We start from the raw sequence: 19491 nt of genomic DNA on the forward strand, positions 1-19491 counted from the left end.
AACCTTCTGAATCCATTCCATTTGTAGGTCCCAAGCAAAAACAATAAATCACAACTAACAAGCAGGCAATTTTTATTTTAAACATTAAGAAGGCTGGATGAATCCCCTTGCATCTCCATTAAGGGACAAAATTTTTCCTGGAGAAGGCATATTTATCCATTCATGGCACCTATGTTCCCATTAGCGCCAGGCAAATAATTCATATGAGATCATTGGACACAGAACACGCCTTTGGGCTCAGAGATTGGCCACAAACATACTGGATTTCTCTCAGATTCATTTGTGAACAGAGAACAAGGACCACAGGGCTGGCAGGTGGAGTGGCAGTGCTGGTTAGCACATGGACTTGGGAACCCGGCATTGCCCAGGGCACAGATCCACACCTGGCCCAAATGAGACAGCAGTTTGGCAAATCGGTTACAGCATACCGTGGAGCTGGAAACCCATCTTGCACTTGTACTTGGGCTTTTCTATTAGTAAATGTATTGCTTGGGCCAAAATCACCCTGGAGACCTGCTCCAGGTAGGTCTGCTCAGAGCAGATAGATGTGAACAGCCCCTGAGCTGTGATGAACCCCAAGCAGGGAAGAAGAGGGACCCACAGGAATCAATCTGTGTGGATGAGTTGACGGCAGAGGGAGTGTGGAATAGAAGGTAAAAGGCAATTCCAGTGGCTCAGAGTATGAATTTCTTCAGTGAATCTCTGATTAGAAAGTCTAAGGAATTCAAAAAGGTCCAAGCTGTTCCCTCTTTACCTCCAAACAATCTGATAAAGTGAAAGAAAAAAAAAATAAGACAGTGGGGCTTAGGAGAGCTTTGTGTTTGGTAGAGAAACAGGACGTTAAAAGTGGAACCTCTAAGAAAGCTCTCTGCTGTTTTCCTGGGACTGTTGTCCATGACCTTTGCCAATGATCCGTGCCTGCGATGTCTCAGTCCTCGTCATCCAGCTGGAGTTATGTGGGAGCTTCACAGCACTGAGACTTGAGGCTCCTGTGAAGCAGAACACCCCAACACTCATTTCTGTGCACTGTTGGGCAGTCTTTGGGTACCACATCCCTGAAGCGCCCATGCTGTCACCCTGGGAGCCCACAGCAGGAGACACTTGGAAATGCTTTGCTGTCCATCCTACAGGAAGGGGTAAAGCAGGACTGACCCAACAAAACGGATCACCCCCTGTCCCCTCCCAAAACCCCCTGTCTCCACGTCAGAGAGCAGCCTTCCCACTCCCAGGTGCCCTCAGCAGTCAACACAAGCCCAGGCACCGGTTCCCTGGATCAGCACCATGATGCTCTTTGACCACCTGGCATCAGCCCTGGCTGTGTAAGGATTGGCAGGGAGCAGACACCCTCCTGGGCCCTCTGGTGCCTCTTGGCCCTAAGCAGATTTTAGCAAATGAGCGTAATGATGTCAGTGGGGAAAGGGAATTAGCGCTCAGAGCTAAGCACAGACTTAGCACACAATTTCATTGCTTTCAGTAGTGGTGAACCAGCTGGCTGCCAGGCTCTGAAGAAAGAAAACTACAAGTCTTTCCTTTTAATCCCCTTTGCCCTTTCAAAAGGCTAGTTCTAGGAAAATCAGTGGCCAGTGCAGTTAAACGCTAAGCGAAGGGAAGGCTGTCAGAAGGACAATATGTACCAGAAGCAACACAGAAGCACCGAAACAGATACTGAACCAATTTTTGTGCCTCAGATTATACAGACTGAACTGCTCTGACAGCCTCTCTGCTCATCCACTGCTACAAAAACAAACAAACAAACAAACAAAAGCAGAACTCTTTCAACTTTAATCTCCAAGCTTCCCCAGGCATGTTCCCATTCTGCACAGCCAGGAGGGCTGAAGGGGAAGGGCCAGGCAGGGCAACTTGACTGCACAGCCACATTTCAAGCTCATCTGGGTGGGAAGACTGCAGCACGGGTGCTTTTTGGCATAATTACCTAAACACTTCCTGATTATTTTTCTTACTCCATCCTGAGTTATACTTCTTTCGGCACCTTTATGCATCCTGTCTGTACTTTGTTCTGAAATGAAAGCTCCCTCAGGAAGCACCATGGCATAGCTGTATCTACAGATCCAGCCTGAGCCATCCAGGAGAAGCCCAGTCCAAGCGATAACACTTGAGGCTAATTAATCATTTACAGCACGTGTGACTTATAGGACTATTAAAAACAGCAGAATTCCAAGTCTGATGCACACCATGGCACAGTAAATTAAACGGTTCTGATTTTGGGAGCATGCTTCTGCCTCTGCAGACCGGCTCAAGCTGTAAAGGGTGGCTGTGCTCCCCAAACACTCAAGGAGACCCTGCACATCCACCCTTTATCACCCTTCCTCTGCAACACTCCTCACCACAGCCTTCTTTTTTTTAAAACATTTATCCTTTAATCATAAAACACACTGAATAATTATACAATTTTTACTGATTAAGCCAGTTTGATTGTTTGGGATGATTCAAATGAGCCATATGGTGTTAGTTCTCATAAAGGATGATTGCACAAACACTTTTGATGTGGATATCCATCCCATGGCATTTAGACTGCAAATATTCATGTGCAACTATGACATGCACTCATTCAAAAGTCTAGGATGGAGAGCTTTAAGTTTATCAGAGAAATCCTGAAAGAGTCTGAACAGGCCTGAAAGGAGAAAAGGAGGAGAAATTAATTTAAGAGTCTAATCCCATTTCAGAGGTGGTATTACACTGATAGCTGATATGTGGCAGTATTTTCCTCCCTTCCCAGCAGCACTGAATAACCCCATGCAGAAACACTATCCTACTTTAATAAAATCTCAAAGGCAACAACCAAAAGGGGCATCTGCCTTCAGTTAAGACTCAGGACTCCGGCCTTTCCCTCCCAGTTACGAAGTCCACACTCAGAATAAGAAGCATACAACCAGCCACATACAGCAACCTAGGAATAAGGTTTCCAAAAAATAAGACCCAGGTACTTATTGTGCACTTATCAAGTAATTAAAATTCACCTGCAGGACCAATGCTTGCTGAGTTTGTGCACAGTTGCTGCAAAGTTATTTTCAGATTTAGTAATCTGGCAAGTTGAATATTTTGCTCTGACCAAGGCAGTGTGTCTGCTCTGTGGAACGCTTCCTTACTATTAGTTTTCACTGTTGATGCCACTGGGAATGGCAAGTGTCTGAGAGCAGAGGCTGGCTCCAGCCCTTTTGGGAAAACAGCCTGCCAAGGTCTTTGCCCTCACCTGCATCCCCTCTCCCTGTTATTTATGTCCCCTGCTGCCCTGACAGAAACGCTAATACACAAAGGCCAGGCAGCAGACTCCAGATTAATGCTCACTGCATGTGTGTGCCCAGTTTTAGGTGACAGAGGAAACAAGCAGTACTCCCACACCTGCTGGGCTGGCTCACAAAGTGTGTGCAGGGATGCTGCTGAAGAGAAAGACATTCAGGAATCAGCTGTAAAGGCAGATTCAGAATAGTCACCTCTTGCCACTTCCATGCACTCGCAGGTAGACACCTTTCCCATGCCTGAGCCAGAAGAGAGCCCAGCACAGCTGCAGTTGTGGTGAACTACATATTTGATTTTTGTTTTCTTGCTTTACCTAAAGACTTGTTACATTCCTTTATTTTTCCTCAGCTGTCAAACTGGGACTCAGCAGCCTGCCAGAGAGCAGGCAGCCAGCAGTGAGACACTGTGAAATCACAGAGGCACAGCCCATTTCCTCTTTACCATTAAGAGGAGACAGACCAAAAAGTTGGCCACAACTGCTGAGACACATGGCTCACAGCTTCTAGCCCTTGAAGTCTTCCTGGAGGCACTGCAATAAGTCAGTGCAAAATCCACCTTGGGGAAGCACAGAAATCCAAACAGCATGTGCCAGCTTCAGCACCTAGATGTGGCATGGGGACCTCAACTCCAGACAGCCGTAAGCTGTCTCTTCAGACACAAGCACCTCTTCCACCAACACATGAGGCACTTCCACTAGATAACAAATCACAGATCAGCTAGCGCTTGATTGAGAAAAACCACATTGCTTCAGCAGCTGCACAGCCCCTCAGGTTGAAACAGTTTGGGAGCAGGGAGAATTATCTGAATAATTAATACCATTTGCACATGTATACTTTATTATAGAGAGGAATTGCTTTCCAGAGCATCCATTAATAAAAATTGAACTCTCAGTGCTAAAGATGACCCCAGCTGGTCCTTCAACTGTGACCAGGCAGCAGCAGGGGCCAGTTGCCTCCTAAGGAACAGGGAGAGAGGCAGGCAAAGCACCAGGTCTGGCAGGACAGGTACCTCACCAGCCAGGGCCCCATCCACAGTACCTGAGCAAGGTGAGCTGCAGACAGCAGCCTGGACCAGAAAACTTCATGTCCATGAGGAAGGTCCTCAGTTAAACCAGCCTGCAGGTCCAGAACAGCAGAGTCCACATCCAGGAACCAGCACAGCTGAGCTAGAGATGAGCATTTCTGGAACACAACTCTAGACAGAGCTGGAGGCTGAGCTTAAATAGAGCTCCTGGGCACATGGGGCAGGGACTGTGGATGGAGTCCCAGCTGAGGCTGGTCAGGGCCGTTAAGACCTGTTAGTGGGACTAATAAGGACCCAGTTTCTCTACAGAAAGTGGCAGTTTAGTATCCAGTAGAAAGCCAAGTGAACTATCCTGATACTTTGTGTATGTCTCAGAACAGCAGTGATACAGAGATAACAGCAAAACATTCCAAGCTGTCTAATACACTGACTTGTCCTTTTGAAACATTGGATGTGCAATGTGTGGTCATGCATTGTCATGGCGAAAAATGAGGCCCTTTCTATTGGCGGATGCCAGCTGAAGGTGTTGCGGCTTTTGGTGTATCTCATCCATTTGCTGAGCATCCTTCTCAGATGTCCTGGCTTTGCCAGGATTCAGAAAGCTGTAGTGAATCAGACTGGCAGCAGACCACCAAACAGTGACCATGACCTTTTTTTGGTGCAAGTTTGGCTTTGGAGGTTCTTCTCAGTCCAGCCGCTGAGATGGTCATTACCAGTTGTCATATATGATCCGCTTTTCATCACATGTCGCAATCTGATAAGAAACGGATTGTTGTGCAGACTGGGAGGAGGTGACACTTCAAAACGATGATGTTTGGATTTTCAGTTAGCTCACGAGGCACCCACTTATTGAGCCTTTCCCCCTTTCCAATTTCCTTCAAGTGCCAAAAGACTGTAACAATAGACATTGAGTTCTTTGGTAACTTCTTGTGTAGTTGTAAGAGGATCGGCTTCGACGGTTGCTCTCAAGGGGTTGATGTCAACTTCCCATGGCCGGTCACTATGCTCCTCATCTTCAAGGCTCTCATCTCTAATATCAAATGGCAAATTTCAACAATGCCAAAACCGCAGTTTCTTTTGCACCAACCTAATACACCCAAGGTGTCTTTAGTTGCCTAGCCCACGTTCAACAGCTCAGAATGAAAACTTATGCAGCATTTTAATTAGTTCTGTTGCATGGTGACTGTTTGGCAGAGTTTCTGTGTGTTACATGTCCCGCTGCATGTTTAGACCCCCGCTACCAAGATGCAAAAGCACATTCTAGGACACTGCAGTACAACCCCTGATTTTATTGTGAAACATGGATAGATTCAGGACAGTCTAAGAACTTCTGTATCACCACAATGAAAAAAAGCACCAGTTCTGAGGAAGAACACATAGAATTGCAATATTTAGTGAAACAGTCATTGTGCACTTTGCTGTATTTGATACCTAGAGAACCTAGTAGGTGACTCTGTTAAAGAGACCTTACCCTTCCAATCAAACGGGATAGTCTTACAGTAGTTACATCCTACTGTGCTGCATACTCAGCAGTGCTAATTACATACTTCTAGTTTTGCTGAAAAATAAAAAGCAATTGTAACAAATCCCTGATGCAAGATGCTTTGAGCACCTGCAGGAAAACATCCATGTAAACAGCAATACATGATACGCTTATCTCCTGGTGAAGTGTGATTGTTCTCTACTCTAAAAATTAAGTGAATATTGATGGAAGTTACTGATTGACAGCTCTGCAGATAGATAACCTGTGTCCATCCCTAGAGCAGCCACTGCAAATGAAGACATAACAAATACAATGTCAATAGATGCAGCAGGACAGTGACAGTTCTCCCACTCTGTAGAGTGGTTTCATCTCCACACAGAGTATAAGCAGTGTGCTTGCTTAGTCACTCAATGCAATGAGGCTGCATAGCCTCACTATTTAAAAATCACTCTCAGACCTATTTAAAGTGTTTATACAAGGTGGTTCTTTCACATGTTTCACGGTAAGAAGGATTTCCATCCATTTTGCAAAACCTCCTTGTGCCTTTTCCCATTCCTTGTGTGGCAGCAGGTTCTGCACAGCCTCTGACTGGGCTGGTGAGGCATTTGCATACTCTCCCCATGAGAAGTACCAAAAAAGGATTACACTGGTAGGTATATTGGGGGAAGAAGGGAGACACAGAGAGACAGACCTCTCACTTGGAGAACAGGACTTACACCATTTCACAGAAAACAGTCATAACTCTCAATCACATTTGTAGATCCCAAAGTTACCAAAAGTTGAAAAACTCCATATTTCATTACCAGAGATCAGGAAAGTGAGATGGCCAGTAATTTAACCCCTCACACAGTGACATTTCATCTCCTGCTTGAATAAGCTGGGTGCTTGAAACGTGCTGTTAACCCTTCAGAGTGATGATAAACTACTGGCATTTTGCAGTTCCTACTGCATATTGATTCTTTTGATGGTATGGTAATTCACCTTGCAAATCAATGCTTGAGCAACTTGCATTATTTTAGAGAAATAATTTTGTCACAGTTCTTCGTGGTACTATTAAAAAATAAATTGAATAGTTTTTAAAAAATCCCATCTGTTATTGTCAGCTATTACTACTGAGAACAAGTACTCATCTGACCATCCACATCTCCATCTATTACCAAAACTGTCCAGAGGCCCATTGACTTGTACTGAGCTAAATGAAGGTGTTTCAGCTCCTCACTGGGAGCTCTATGTGAAGCTCAGGAAACACTGAACCATTTCACTCCTGTGCACTGAGAGGGAAGTGAATGAGAGGGAAGAATGAAGTATTGGGAACCTAAGGCCTAAATTTAAGACTTATGGTGCAATGTGCACTCAGGCATGCCCAAAATGGGGATCTTAGTTGTAACCAGGTTGCTTATCTGAGGTCAGAAAAAAGACCTAAAAGTTGAGAACCTGTTTGGAGATACACAGCAAAGAAATGTAGGACTTCAGTGGAGGTCAGGAAATTAAGGAACTTTTTGGTTTTGACACCATTTCACTTTTGAATGGCAACAGCATGGTCTAACAGTGAATCAATAAGGACAATAAATGCTGAAAACCTAAATGGACTCTCAACATCAAGCTGTGCCATACAAATCTGTCTACCAGTCCACCTCAGATAACACTACCTCTCAAATAACATTGATAAATGCCCCGAGACGAACCATAGGTAGGAGCAGATTTACTGATTAGCATTCATTTGAGAATGCATCTATCTCCTTTTAAATGTCAGTCTTAAGGAAACAGTCTTGCTTCATGCTTAATCTGTTCTCTTCTGAAAATCAGATCGGTGACTCAGCCTTTCCCAGATGTGATGCCCCACAAAAATGCACTGTTCACAGTGCTCTGGTCGCAGCTGATCTTCACCCCCCCAACTCCATTCAGCAATGCAGAAAGGACAAGAGGGTCATGATCTGCAAACAGACAACAATTGACCTAAATGTAGGAGGAGCTGCAGACTCACGTACTTGAAGTCTCAAGACTAATTCATGAGGGAGATGGTCAACCTGTGCTCTCAGTTATGTCCACTCTCTGAAACAAGTGGCATCACTAAGTCTGCAAGAATTTTTTTCCCTCAGTGGAGAAAAGAGCATGCTTCCCAAAGGCTCCGGGGTTGGAGACACAAGTATGAGGAATTCCTCACTGAACTCCTTAGTACAGAATTATATGTTGCAAACTATGTATTTTCTCAGGGATTCCTGGATGGAGCTGATATTCATGTTTAAACTGGAAGTATTATTATTTTGTTCTATGAAATTTATCCTTGTTTCTAATTATGATAATGTATCTGTCATCCCCAGCATGGCTCCTTTCCAGCATTATAAACACACCTGTTCTTCAATCTGCAAGAGCACTGGATGGTTATACCACATATTACAAATTAAATTTGCATTAATAAAGCTTCCCTCTTTCCTTGTGCCTGTGACAGAGTGGCACAACAGTCTGGTATTTTGTCCTTTAGTCAGCAGCAGCTCTGCAAGGAGGGAATCTCTTCTTCCTAAAATACAGAGACACAACAGGCAAGGTAAGAATCAAGGCTAAATTCTTTTGAATGACAGGCTAAAGGAACAAGTACCAAACTTGTCACCAAGAAATACTGCCAGTATCCAAAAAGCCTACATGCTTTTCTCTTCAATTCAGTTTTTAAAGCTGCTCAAGTTTAAAGAGATCTCTCACATGGAAAGGGTCTCCCTTTGGCCACCTCTGTCTGTCTCACAAAAACTTCTCCTCATGAGGAACATCCACAGCTGGTGCAATACTGGCTTGAGAGAAGTCCCACCTCTGACATTGCCCTCACAACTCCTGCTCCCATCACTGCACTGTGTCCCACTCCTACATGTGGAAAATGCTTGTAGAGCTGTGCTGGGAGCTAAGAGAAGGGCCTGGCTGCAAATAATCCCATGGGAAGCGTTCACACCATGGGGCTGGGAATAGCTCCATCCATCAGCAGGGGAGAGGGGAAAGGGTTGTCACTGAGGAGACATGAGTGTTGCAGAGTGATTTTGCCTCTAAAGTAAAAGAGTCATTCAAGCTGACATAGTGAATAGATCTGATCACAGCCTTTATTTGCCGTCGCAGTTCTCTCAGTGCATATTAAATACAATCTCCCCGGTAAAATATAGAGAATCAGATATGTGTGCTCACCCTACAGAGCACCCAGAGCCACCAGAGCTTGCACTTTCTCCTCACTTCAGGACAGCGTGTTACATGTAAGGCTTATATGTCAGTCAGTCAAGCCATCATTGTTGCCTGTCTGTCTTGAAGTCCCATCCGGGGCTGATGCAAAGTGGTAAACTGAGTCAGACTGCATCACCTACTGACAAAAGCAGTAGGGAAACATGCTGTCCCAGGACTCTCACGGTCAAAGAGAGAGGTCTAATCTGTGCTGCAGAAACTATATACATTTCAATACAATTAAGAAGTTGATATACCATCTCTCACCAGTGCCTGCTGTCCATTACTGATGGACAGAAATAAAGGTCATGACACCACACAGGAGTCATTAATCAGCTTTTTAAGATATGTTTGATGGCAAAATTTCTCAAGGGTAACACAACCTGTCAAATTGCAGCCTAACTTCTCTACATATGGTTCAGAAATTGGTATTTTAATATAGCGAAAACATAAGTAGCTTCAGCCATGCTACGACCATTGTAAGTTATGCTTTTATGTTGCTGTGAAACTATTGCTATTATTTCCAGATGGTGATCTAGTTGTTTTCATTTCTGGCACCTAGAACAGTTTGTAGTTTTGCCAGGGTTTGCAAACATTTCTGAAACTTTCTTTAATATTTCTGATGCTGGGTTTAGTAAGACAGCAAAGGTATTGTACTTCCCACTGAATGGAAAGGGCAGACTGAAGACACTGCCCAGAATGACGGACTGAGTTAATAGTGGAGGCAACATTAGGAAGAGGGAGAAAACTGGAAACCCCGGTACTGTACTAAATGTTCTTCATGAGGAAGCATCATCTTCACAAATGGCACTGCAGGGAATCACGGTCAGAACTGACCAAGGCTGTGTGTTCCCATGCACCAGTCACGGGACCTGCCCAGAGCACAATCAGCCCTGTGCAAAACCTCCCAGTGATAGGGAAAGTGGAAGAGTAAAAGACAGAGCTCAAAGGAAATGTAACCGACAAATTACCAGATGTGACTTGTCTTCCTTGTTTTGACCAGCTAATATTATGCCATGCCAGTTTTCATACCCCATTGCCCATGGAAGGAAAGGTTTGGAAAAGCTTGGAAAGGACATCTAGGAGAAAGCAGGCTTTTTCTCTTTTTACCAAATAAAACACCATCAGCAACAAAAGCAGACGCAGATTTAATTAAACAGAAAACCTCTATAAGAGGACCTTAAAAGCATGCGTAATTTGAAGCCTTTGCATCAGCATATTTAAATGCTGATATCTATTATTGCTAGTGTAATAAAATGAGTGCAGGTCCCTCTCGAGTACTCGAGCACACCCCCTAAAAGACCCTGACAGAAACTGAGCTCTGGATCTGCAGCAGCTTGGCAAGAGCTGGTGACTTCACAGAGCACCTCCAGGAGCAAGAGCTTTATCCTCTACTTTCAGAGATGGCTCTAAGCATGTCTTGCAAACCATATTTGACATTCAACCTATCTTACAAGGAAAGAGCAGCTTCTGACACAGCTTCCTACCAGCTTCTGCTCTTTTTTCTCCCTGTTTAGCTGGAAGGAGTGTGGACATGTCAGCAGAGTGCTGGGCAGTGTCTAGCAGGGTCAGCAAGGGAGGTAACTTAAGACTACCGAGCCATGTTTTGCCACCAAAACCTCTTTGTGATACGGTTTATGGTGGGAGAGCTCAGAGGAGGCAGGTTTTTCACCAAGGTGTCATATCAATCACTTTCTCTGAGCATTAATACAATCTGCACCTGTGCTCTTGGTAGTTTTTAGGCACCTCTGGCCAAGAACAAAGCTGATCCCCAGGGTCAAGCTCAGCTCTGTGAGAATGCTCAGCCTGCTCCTCTGGCAGGGACCACCAGGATGCTGTGAGTGCTCCAATGGTGGTGATCACCCAACCCACAGGCCTGGTACCCCTCTGCTCTGTTGTGGTACGCAGCAGCAACTCACGTCTCTCAGGCTTTCAAAATAACAAGGGTAGCTGCAGTCTCAGATCCACCTGCAGGAGCTGCCAGCGTGGAAAAGGAGTTTTTGAGAAATGGAAAATCTCAGGGAAATCTCTTACGTGGAAAGTTAATAGGTAGATACTGTCGAAGCAGCTTGGAGAAATGGTCACACACATTTCATTTTAATAAGTGGAAAATATGTGGTCAGACTGCCAGATTTTTCAGCCTCTTTTGTGCATTAGGCAGCTATATAGCGATGACGAAATTGTGGGGGCTTTCTGTCTCAAAGATGAGGGGCCCACCTCTGATTAAGCTGTACTGTTTGTGGCATTAATCAGTTTTTAATTGGCTTTCTTTTTTTTAACTGTGCCATTACAAGCACATTCTTAGCACCTTTCTAAGCCAGAATGTGTTCTCTGGGCCAAAGGCTCAGCTCAGCCCTGTGCATAACTTCACTGGCAGGAGAAGCCTTGTAAATAATTCATGAGTAGTGCTTGCAGAGGCCCTCCAGCACTTTTACTGTGGCGAAGGAAGGAAAAAAGGGTTTGTTCTGTAAAGGTGCGACATTTATATAAAAAACAAACAAACAAACAAAAAACCAAAACACATACACACAAAAAAAATAATAAAATAAAACCCCCCAATCAACCAACCACTTTGAAAAGACTTTGTTGGCTTGTTCACAAGAGCACAATGGAGCCAACTTGATCATCTGCTCTAAAGTTCAGAGAGCTCATGTGTGGGCTTCTGAAACCCAGGAATAAAGCCAACTTGGCCCAAACAACGTCTCGTTTGTCTTGGCCATTTAGACTGCTGACTTTCCTTAGCTGTCTGTTAGGTTTTGTGTCTTCATACAAGTACAATATGCATTCCCTATGCACATGCTTCCTTCTGTGGCTGGATAAGATTAGCATGTTGGAGAGTGAAGGTGGATTTCCTTTCCTTGTGGTCTTGTAGTTGGAATATGATCGCAGAGAGACACTATTCCTTTGAATGCATTTCTTTGACAACCTGCTTTGTATTTCTCAGTAGATCCTTTGAGGAGATCTACTGTCTTTCCCCATCTTTCTCCCTTGACTCTCTTCTAGCATCTTTATCTGAGACAAGATACTTTATCAGATTTTTTTTCTCTCCATCAGATAAATAAGTCAGGTGCACACTGCAGTGAAAAAACATTTTTAATCAATTAACAGAGGTCCCCTGCTGACAGCAGTGCAATCACTAAGCTAGCTTAGCTTAGAGGCAATAATGAAGATATGAATTCCTTTAAGGAATTGACTGTTGCTTACTCGACAATAGTGCTAGGAACAGTTTTGCTTAGGAAGGTATTCTCCCAGAGAGAACATTTATCAATATCTAGCTCCCCACCAGTTGCTTGTTCTTCATTAAAGTTCCACTTCTCTGATTCCTCCCCTGTTTTCCTGTGAAAACAGGATTTATTAGCATAAATCAGAAATATAGATCTGGGATACCATATGTCAAACAAACTCACTCTGGGAGCCAGATGAGGGGGAACATATTTTTATTCTTTGTCTTTTGTAGTACCAGGTTGTGGAAACTAATAAAACAGATCATGTGTTCACGCATGTTGCTCCAGCCAAGAAGATCTGATAAACCTGCATTGTTAAAATGGAAATAGAAGAGAAGCTCCCCCCACCCACCAGCACCCAGCCTTAGAGGCAACAACATGAAACTAAAATGCTGTCTCTGCTCCCGATCCCTCCTGCGCCTGACTTCTGGCTCTCTCTTCACCACCTCCTTCCCTTTGCAGCTCCTCTCTGTGCAGCAGGGAGTAGCTGCTGCTCTCACGCTGCCCCTGCCCTTCCCGATTGCTCCACGCCTGGTTGAACTGGAAGAGAAGGAGAGAGTTGGTCTTGGTAAGAGACAGTTCCTGACCCTGCCTTATGACTCCTCCAAATACAGCATCTGCTGGGAGAGTTAGACACTTCCTGAAGCTCTGCTACTTTCTGTTTGCAAGTTCAACCATTGCCTGCTAGTTACCCTGTGGCTCACCGTGTCTTGAAACAGTCTTTCTCCTACAGCCGACTTGCACTGTAGCTTCTTTTTAAGGTAGTTCCTTCTGTGACAGGGATGTCCCACACTTGGCCCAGTCCCAAATCCATGACTTAGAGCAAAGAAATTCCACCCCTGCCACACACACACCCTGTGAGGAAGGGTAAGACTTAGCCCCCAGCTCCCCTCTCACTGAGTTGGGTGTAACACAACAGCCAGAGAAAATGAGTTCCCAACAGCCTGGGGGAGAAACAGCACTCAAACATGAACAGCCCTCCACATGAAGGATTCAGCTCCGGGAATGTCAAAAACTAATGTTTTTGCTTCCTATTGTACAGGGTGGGCCATGCTGATGCAACCTGTTTCATGGCTAGTGAAATCCAGCAACAATTTCTAATAATCACTTAAGGTTAAGTCTGAAATTACATAAGTTGTCATGCAGTCCAGATGCACTTACAGATGCCAAGGCTCTGCCAACATCACAACATTAGTCATTCTTAGTATCAGTCCTAATATTAGACAGACACAAATTAGAATCAAGTCTGACTCAAGCCAAGAACAATTCCATGTAGGGAAAAAAAACAAGGCATTAAGTCCTCAAAAGCTCACAAATAGAGCAGGAAAGCCCCAGGATTTCTGATGATTGCTCCTCTTTGATAATCTGTTCTTCACAGCTTTGACGAAACTTCATCCTGAAATAGTTTGGCATTACATTACCAGAATCCTCAAAAGAAAACTAAACACGGGGGCAAGAAGCCAAGGGGCTGGCAGTGTGGGCCATCACTGATGGGACAGGCTTCTCAGATCACTCCTGGCTGAAGCGGTCCCTACTCCCAGCAGCTTGCTGGAAAGCCAGGCACTGATAGAGAGTGCTAATGAGGTGGCGAAATTTCATTTAATGCTGAAATCTAAAGACAAGGCTCAGGAAGAAATGGCCACTGACCAAGGGGTAAAATAAACAAGACCAGTGTTGGAAATAAACCTGAAAAGCTGGACAACACCAGAGCTAATCTAATGTCAGTATCAGTATTTTAACACAGACCAAGTCTGACATGTAAGTAAGTAGCTGTGTCAATGGAGGCAGAATACAGATTTAGTCCCACATAGGCTCGTGACTGTGCTTTCTTTGCCTCTGACTTGGTGCAAACCCAGTCCCAGTAAGCATCAGGTAAAGGGTGGAATTTCCCCAAATCCTCTGTGGTTCAGCCTTTGCAGTGCCATCACCACTTCTGTTATAGGACTCTCCAGAGGCTCATCCATGAGTCCAGCAACTTGCCCATGGAGACTAATGGTCACAGCAGAGGCACAGAAAGGGTAATATCTGTTATGCTTGCCCCAGATATCTCACATAAACCTCCAGAATGAACATGCTGTTGGAGCTGCCTTCATTTTCCCTAGTTCACCCCTGTGCTGCAGAAGCCTCATGGGACGATTTCGTAGAGTCGCAGTAGGATCACTGAGCCTGACTCTGCTTCCTTGGGCATAGAGATGAAACCTCATAGTTCTGGAGCCAGGACAGAGTCACGTTTTCTACCCAGACCATGCTGGCACTCTAATGGATAACTTGCAATCTACAGAATGTGGAAGATAAACATCTGCTACAGGGAAAAGGGAGCACAGGAAAATTTGCTGAGAGGATTGCAATGGAAACCTCTCCTCTTCCCCAAGGCGGAACAGCGCTCAGTCACTGCTGTTAGAAGCTGCCTGGAAGCATAGATGCTAGAGTTATGCCAGATCTGGTGTAGAAGCAGAGAGATTCATTCCGTTTTATTATGAAATGATACCAAGCACCATAAAGGTTTACAGTTTTCAACTTCATAATTTATATATTAAGTGTAAATAGCCCATATTCTGAGCTCGTCTCCAACTGCTCATTTATCCTTCCTCTGTGAAAAATTAATGAGTCTGTAAAATAGCTTGTAAATTTATAGCGGTCATTTAAGAAAAAAAAAAAATGTCAATAGTGCAGCTTTCCTGGAGACTCTGAAGCATCAGCTGGCTGCAGCCACTGCTCTTAATCACTGGTCTTAGGTGCACTGCTATGCTACAGCAAAGGTTTCCACCTCCTGCTAAGATCCCTGCTGCAGACCAGTGCCAGGGACAAGATAAAGCCCTCTGGTTATCAGGCTGTCCCAGTAGAGCAGTCCCTGCTTTCAACAGCCTGGCAGACGGATTCCTTCAGGGCGTGCTTGAGGACTTAACATCTTATCCAAGGCATCAGGAGAAGAATTAGCGAGACAATTTTTATAATCAAATTTTCTAAGTGGAAAATTCACCCCAGGCAAAACTTTTGGTCTGTGGGAAGGAAAACGAGCAGAACCAGATGAGCTAGCTCTGTATTTCCACTAAGAGGATTCCCTGAGGGGACCCTTTCACTATTTTGTGACCTTTTGGGCTTGCCTTTGGACAGGAAGCTGTGTTGGCCATTTAGCAAGGCCCTCTGCAATTTAGGAAGGACCTGTATTCCTGCCCACTGGGATGCATGCATTTACCAATCCCATGTAAAGATCAGAGAGAGGTAGAAGACAGTCAGAGGGCAGCAGGAGACAGGTAGGCTGAGGAACAGACAGGGATGGGCACGACACTCCAGCTGTTGGGGTCATGAAGGATCACAGCAGGGGAGTGCAGAGAACAGGCGACAGACTGGCCCAGGGGTACCCACATGGGGCAAAGGCAGCTGTCCATGCAATTGAAGACATGCCCCCATTGACCTCTATGATCTTCTGCCAGCTCTGGGGACTTTGCTGTCACCCAAACAAATGTCCACGAAGCCTATTCAAAAACAAGGACATCCCTAACACAAAAACTCTGTATGAAAATGCATCGCTGCTTGCTGGTCTGTGCTCGGCCAGCGATGCTGGAAGAGTAGACAGGATTTTATGGCCGCTACAGCATAACAGCAGGAGAAGTTCTATATCACAAGGGAATGTGATACCAAAAGATGCAGGATGAGATGGCTGTAGGTTGAGCTCCATGATTTCCTGTTCAGTTCTGTATTTACGCTCAGCATTTGGCGGGATTTGCACAATAAAGAATTTTGGCTAAAAAGTTGTTTCACAGAAATAATCTCTCATTGTTAAGCTCTCTCATGAAATATCCAGCTTTTTTTAACTGAACAGGAAAAAAAATATTAGAGTAAACAAGGCTGAGTAAACAAAGCATGGAGTTTACTTTTCCTGTTCTGCATACATATGTATGAGTGTGTCCTATATTCCTTCTTCTACACAGTTTACCACAAACAGTAGGTCACTGTGATGATTTATGACAGAAGTGGCAGATTTTATTAGATGTAATGTTAACTTATTCATTAAATTCCTGCAAAGATTAAAATGTATACTATTCCTCTGGGGACAAGGCAGAGAGACAAACATAATAACTTTGTCTCTGTTGCATGTAAAATACTTCTAATTGAGCAGAAAGCCTGATCATGCTTAAAAATATAAGCCAGCAAATGTGATTGGTTTTCTTATAATCTAATCATTTTGGTCCATATGTGGCCCCCAATCTGTTTAGGATTGTTCAAATTCCTGGGTATTGTAGTGCCTTCCCCAGAGAACGCTGGGAAGAGCTATGGCCAGCCTGGACCAGATGGGACGCCAGTGACTCCAGCCAGCAAAGGCAGAAAAGAGGACAGCGGTTAACTCCTCCTCTGCCGGCCACCACAGAGGAGGTCTGGACAGGAGAATTAATGCAGGCTACTTTCCAATACTCTAAGAGGTGGTTTGTAGTTTAAAGCTCCCGGGAGCAACTGCTGCAGCCCATGGGGACAAAGCAAGCGAGGACCAATAATCACATCCTTCTGAAAAAGCATTCAGTGCTGTAGGTGAGAATTTTGGATGCTTGCAAATTCCCCTGGGGACATAAAGGAAGGAGGGCTCCCTCCCAGGAGGGAACTGAAATGCTGTAAATGAAACCAGCACCTCCAAGATGAATGGCCCTTTGGTTAGATGGAAGGTGTTTATAGAAAGCTTATGGAGCAGCGCAGGATCAGAGAGCCTCCTTCCAGGGAGGTGAAATTTGGCGGGCCCATGCTTGATTTAAGAGCAAGAGTGTGGCTGTTCAGCATTCCCTGTCCCTCTCTAACTTGTCACTGAAAGGAGTTAAACCAGCGCTTGAGAATCGCCCCCCACAGGAAACACTTGGATGCTCGTTGTCCACCAGGATGGATTAATTCTATTTATACGAGTTTAATCCTTTGGCATATAAAACAAGCAACACTGTAGCTAAAAACAAAATATAGGATTACCCTATTAAAATGACAGAGCGGTTACAGACATTGCCACTTCTTTCCTCCCTGTGACTTTCTTAACTGAGATAACCAGCAGATTGTAGCTAAGCCAAAAACCTCACCTTATTATTCCATACCTTCCCAAACTGTTATGCTGCTTTGATGGCTTGAAAATAATTTTGTAGGTATTTTCTAAGATACTATATAACAGGACTTAACCTAAAATCCTGAAAGCTTAGGGCTATGGTAAATGGAAAAGGAAATGAAAATAGCAGCTCAGGACCTTCAATATATTTTCTTCTTCAATTCATAAAGAAGCTGTTACCGTAATGCTGACTCCTGGCTGCAGACTTGAAGATTTTTCTGTTGCACTGAATTTACTCCTGCAGAGGAACAAATTCATAAAAATGAGGAATTTTCCCATTAAGTTGGATATAGTAACCTCAAAAGCAATCTCTCACAGCTCACGAGGTCAGAGATTTGCACAGGAAATCTCCCCTATGTCACATCTATTATTCCTTGACAAATTCCTCTCATTACAATCATTCTTAAAAATGCAGAATACAAAAAGAATGAAGAGGTAATAATTTGCCCATAATCTTTAGATTGTTACTTACTAAGAGACCATCCAAGGCTATCTTTAGTTTCAGCAGCATCAGAAAAAAATCATTTTCAAGTGTAAAGGTAACAACATCTTATTCTGGAAAGGGACCACTAAGAAAAAACTCACATGCAGTTTTAGTAGATAGACCAATTATCACTATATAATTCGCCAGAGAACTTCTTAACAGACATGCCATAATTTAGGCTATGAATCCAAAACATAGAAGGCCACTGGCTTTTTATCCCACAAAAACTATACGTACTACCTGGACAACTCACTGGCTTCCAAAACAACCTATTCCTATATTCTCACCTGGGTACATGCTGCAGGAAAAGTTTAAGTCTGCTTTTGACTTATAAGCAATTCCCTGTCTCTCCTGGTTATTAATGCTTCTGAAAAGTAACAGACATGGGCTTTTCTTATCAGGCAGTCCTTTGAGTGCTTGTGCATTGCCAGGATTTGACAAAACCTGGAAGAAATAGAAGCAGCTACCCCACTATGGTACCCTCAATAGGTTTTAAGTGCCAGGCTTTTGCTTAGACTCATCTTTCACAGCTTCAAAGGAAAGTGTGATTCTTTCTGGACCCCAGCTGTGTGTCTAAGAAGGTATTTTTTTGAACAATAATACTAACCAGAAGCATGTTAACTTCTCAAGGACATACTAGTTCCAGTAGCTGTCGAGTAATGATCCCAACAATCCCTCCACTTGGGAAGGGATTTTTACAGAAATTTGCACCCCCCCTTTCCACGGCCGTAAGGACAAGCTGGAAGTTTGATTGTGTTGCCAAGAGGAAGAGATTGCAACTTGCAGCCATAGAAAATGCAGAATGTATTTGGATCCTATAATTTCACCTGCAGATCTGATATAGAAGTCACTAGAAAATGCCAGGCTCCCATAGCTGCTGCACTCAGGGCTACAAACATAGTTCATAAATGCTAATTAGTTAAGAAGGTATCTTGCAGGCAAATGGGTAGCTGGGAACCAAAGACTAACAATTTCAGCTCAGTTCTTCAGAGGATACACGTATGCATATATAAGAGACAGAAAAGGAGAATATTGTTGGTCCCATAACTGAAAGATGAGATTTCTATTTCCCCATGCATTTTTAATGTGCTTACAGAGTTTCACGAAACAGAACTCCCTGAACAGGGCTGGGCGCAGGGAAGTTGTCTGTGTTTGGGTGATCCCTGGGTCACAGCCAAGGCTCCATCCAGCTGAGTGGCAGGAGGGGAGACCCTGCAAGTCCTATCACCGCTTGCCCACACATCATAGTAACAGGGGGAACTAGAGCTCTCCCAGCCCTTCACACAGACACCACATTCTGATGAAGGTGACCTGACCATCTCAAAGGTAGGTTGCCAGGGCAAGGGAATAGCCTCATCAGAAATACATGAGGTTGATTTTTTTGCAGCCACCCTGCCTCATACCAAGCAGTGCTGCATGGGGTGGGCTGGAGCAGGCTGCACAGCTCCCCGAGCATCCTTTTGCAAGGGCTGCTATGAAAGGGCAACCAAATGCTGTGGGCAAGGGGTGCTGGGGAACAGTGTGCTACCAGGACCAGGGGACACTCCTCTGGCTTGCAGGATCCTACACCTGAATACGGAAACTGGGAGTACAGTTCCAGGAAATACATATTCAAAGCATCTTCAAGAGCTTCACTCTTCACTCTCACTCTTCAAGAGTGAGATCCCTGATTGTCTGACTCTGCTCCACTTTCAACAAAGCTCCTTTGTTTTTAGCATTACTGATCTTTTAGCAGAGCTACCACATA

Source organism: Columba livia, chromosome 6, assembly GCF_036013475.1.
Source record: "Columba livia isolate bColLiv1 breed racing homer chromosome 6, bColLiv1.pat.W.v2, whole genome shotgun sequence".
Taxonomy (NCBI): Eukaryota; Metazoa; Chordata; class Aves; order Columbiformes; family Columbidae; genus Columba; species Columba livia.